Source organism: Hemiscyllium ocellatum, chromosome 38 (genome assembly GCF_020745735.1).
Source record: "Hemiscyllium ocellatum isolate sHemOce1 chromosome 38, sHemOce1.pat.X.cur, whole genome shotgun sequence".
Lineage (NCBI taxonomy): Eukaryota > Metazoa > Chordata > Chondrichthyes > Orectolobiformes > Hemiscylliidae > Hemiscyllium > Hemiscyllium ocellatum.
Window position 1 is genome coordinate 38,662,779 of NC_083438.1, and position 4,666 is coordinate 38,667,444.

Genomic DNA, 4,666 nt, shown 5'->3' on the forward strand with positions numbered 1-4,666 from the left:
TCAGTGTCTGAGGATTCAGGGGGTGGGGCCATTGAGGACGGAGATGAGGAGACATGTCTTCACCCAGAGAGTGGGGAGCCTGTGGGATTCATTCCCACGGGAAGGAGCTGATGCCAAAACATTGAATGTACGGGATCTCGCACTGGGGTGGATGGGGTCAAGGGGAGAAAACAGGGTGGGGCTATTGAGTTGGATGATCAGCCATGATGGTGGTGGATAGGGCAGCAGGCTGGAAGGGCAGAATGGCCTCTTCCTGCACCTCCCACCATCAGGGTGAGAATTCGGAGGTTTAAAGGTGACGAGGGGTGACATTTTGAGGCATTGACCAGCAGAGGAGGAGTTCAGGGATAAGTGCCCACCTTTCCCGTCAACATGACTCAACCCAAGGTCTGGCACACCATCTACAAAATACTTAGGAACGATTCCAAACAGAGTGTGCTGGAAGAGAACCGCAGCAATGTGCGCCAACTCCTCTCCTCTGCCAGCCTTTGGAGACAGCAGGCAGTGCTTGCAGTGAGCTGGCAAGGAGTTACCTCTCTCTATCGCACTCTCTCTCTCTCTCGCTCCTCCCTTCCACAAACAGCACCCAGTCCCTTTCCCTCTCACCCTCAGAGTCACCCCAGATGCCATCTGGTGGGCTGGCACATCGCAGGATGGTTTGTGGGGGGAGGGGGGAGGTGATGGGGGTACAAAGCAAGCTTTCAGTCTGGTCCGATGACCCCCACAACCTGACGTGGGTCACTATGGGGGGGTGCGGGGCTTAAGGAGCTAGGGAAAGGCACAGCCAACAGCAGGGGTCACGCAGAGAGGTCAGTAGGTCAGCCAGGGTCGGCCAAAGGGAATCGCCAACACCGACCACCTCACACTCTCACACACACTCTCTCACACACTCACACTCTCTCACACTCTCTCATACACAAATACACACACACACTCTCTCACACACACTCACACTCTCTCTCACACACACATACATACACACACACACTCACACACACTCTCTCACACACGTACACACACAGTCTCTCACACACACTCACACTCTCACACACACACACTCACACTCACACACACTCTCACACACACTCACACTCTCACACACACACATACACACACTCTCTCACGCACACATACACACACTCTCTCACACACATACACACACTCACACTCTCTCTAACACACATACACACACACACTCTCACACACACTCACACACATACACACACACACTCTCTCACACACTCACACTCTCTCACACACTCTCTCATACACAAATACACACACACACTCTCTCACACACACTCACACTCTCTCTCACACACACATACATACACACACACACTCACACACACTCTCTCACACACGTACACACACAGTCTCTCACACACACTCACACTCTCACACACACACACTCACACTCACACACACTCTCACACACATACACTCTCACACACACTCACACTCTCACACACACACATACACACACTCTCTCACGCACACATACACACACTCTCTCACACACATACACACACTCACACTCTCTCTAACACACATACACACACACACTCTCACACACACTCACACACATACACACACACACTCTCTCACACACTCACACTCTCTCTCACACACACATACACACACACGCTCTCACACACACACTCACACTCTCTCTCACACACACATACACACACCCACACACACTCACACTCTCTCTCACACACACATACACACACACGCTCTCACACACACACACTCACACACACACTCAAACTCACACACACACATTTACACACATTCACTCACACACATTCACACATACACATGCACACATACACACTTACACACATGTACACATACTCACACACTTACACACACATTCTCACATATACTCACACACACAGACACACTCACATGCTCACACTCACACTCTCTCACACACGCACACACTCACACCCACACTCTCTCACACAAACAAACACACTCACACTCTCACACAAACACACACTCGCACACAGACACATACTCATATACACACACACTCACTCACACTCACTCACATTCACACACACACTTACACACACACTCCCACACCCACACACACACACTTACAGACACACACACACTCTCACACACCCACACACTCACACACAGACACACACTCACATACACTCGCACTCACACACACATACAGATACACACTCAGACACAGAAACATACTCATATACACACACACTCACACACACACTTACACTCATACTCACACTCACACACACTTACACACACACACTCACACACCCAAACACACTTGCACTCACACTCACACACACTCAAAGACACACTAACATAAACACTCACACTCACACACGGACTCACACTCACATACACAGACTCACACACACACTCACATTCACACATGCACACACACACACTCACACAAACTCACAAATACTCTCTCACACACATATACACACACACTCACAGTAACACTCATATAAACTCACTCACACTAACTTACACACACACTAACATGCACACTGAAGCACACATACACATAATCACTCACGCACACTCTCATACACATACACACTCACTCACACACACAAACACACACTCACACACACACAGATACACGCATAAACATATACACACTCACGTGCACACAATCACGCATACACGTATTGCATACACACATGTACACACTCACATACACAGACACACACACACACATGCACAGATACACACATTCACACACACACTCACAGACAGACACACAAGCTTTCAAGCACACGCGTGCAGGAACAGAGACACACACACACTCTCACACGTGCAAACATACACTCAGCCACACACTCTCTCAGACACAGGCAGACAGACACACACAGTGACACACACACAAAGACGCACACAGACACACATACACACAGGCAGACAGACACACACACACAGACAGACAGACACACACAGACACAGACACACACACAGACACAGACACACACACACAGACACACAGAGGCAGACACACTGTGACACAGACACAGACACACACAGACACACACAGGCAGACAGACACACACACACACAGACACACACACAGACACAGCCCATACAGCCGGAGGTAGCTCTGAATGTCAGTAAGCGTGTTGTGGGTTTTGATAGCCCCACACCGCGGCAGTGTTTTGACAAAGCTGAGATATTTCGATAAGACAGGAACAAAGTGGAGTGCGAGGATGGGAAGGCTGCAGATGGAAACCGACTGGGAGCGGGATTGTCTCTTTGATGCCTTTCCAAGCAGCTCAGAGGCATCTCCCCTCACAGCAGCTATCTTCACAAAGCCCTTTGTCTGCCAGAACCTGTCTGAGACAGACAGGACAAGGCTCCATCGAAAAGACCCGAACCACATGTGCAGGAGCATGCCTCTCGCCTCCAGGCCTGCAGGGCGCTGGGGGGTGGGGAGGGGATTTGTTATCGTTCTGAAGCCCGTTGTGTTGGCGCTGGATGAGCTGAAGGTGTATATCTGGAAGTCAATCCTCACAGCATCGCCTTTCCAAATCCTGCTGCGTGCGGGCCCATTGTGTGTGTCCCTGCTAGCGCTCACTCACACCGCCCCTGTGTTCAAATAAATGTGTCTACATGTGTGTGTCAGTCTGTGTGTGAGTCTGTGTGTGTGTGCGTGTGTGTACGTGTGTGTGTGTGTGAGTGTGAGAGAGAGCAAGTGTGTGTGTCAGTCTGTGTGTGAGCCTCTGTGTGTCTGGGCGTGTATATGTGTGTGCGAGAGAGCGTGTGTGTGAGTGTGCGAGTGTGTGTGTGTCAATCTTTATGTGTGTGGGTGTGTATGTGTGCGTATGTAAGAGAGAGTGTGTGTGTGTGAGTCTCTGTGTGTGTGGACGTGTATGTGTGTGAGAGCGTGTGTGTGTGTCAATCTCTGTGTGTGTGGGCATGTATGTGTGTGTGTGTGTGAGAGAGCGTGTGTGAGAGTGTTTATCTGTGTGTGTGTGTGTGTGTGTGTGTGTGTGTGTGAGAGCGTGTGTGTGAGTGTTTATCTCTGTGTGTGTGTGTGTGAGAGAGCGTGTGTGAGAGTGTTTATCTGTGTGTGTGTGTGTGTGTGTGAGTGTTTATCTCTGTGTGTGTGTGTGTGTGAGAGAGCGTGTGTGTGAGTGTTTATCTCTGTGTGTGTGTGTGTGAGAGAGCGTGTGTGAGAGTGTTTATCTGTGTGTGTGTGTGTGAGAGAGCGTGTGTGTGAGTGTGTGTGTGAGAGAGCGTGTGTGTGAGTGTTTATCTGTGTGTGTGTGTGTGTGTGAGAGAGAGCGTGTGTATGAGTGTTTATCTCTGTGTGTGTGGGTGTGTATGTGTGTGAGACTGTGTGTGAGAGTCAATCTCTGTGTGTGTGGGTGTGTATGTGTGTGCGTTTGTGTGTGAGAGAAAGAGCGTGTGTGTTGACATGTATGTGCGTGTGAGAGTGCGTGTCACTCTGTGTGTGTGAGTCTGTGTGTGTGTGAGAGAGTATATGTGTGTGAGGGACAGTGTGTGACTGTCACTGTGTGTGTGTGAGTCTCTGTGTATGTGAGAGCGTACGTGTGTGCGTGTGTATGTGTGTGTGTCAGTTTGTGTGTGTGAGTCTGTGTGTGTGTGTGAGAGTATGTGTGTGTGAGGGAGAGCGTGTGAC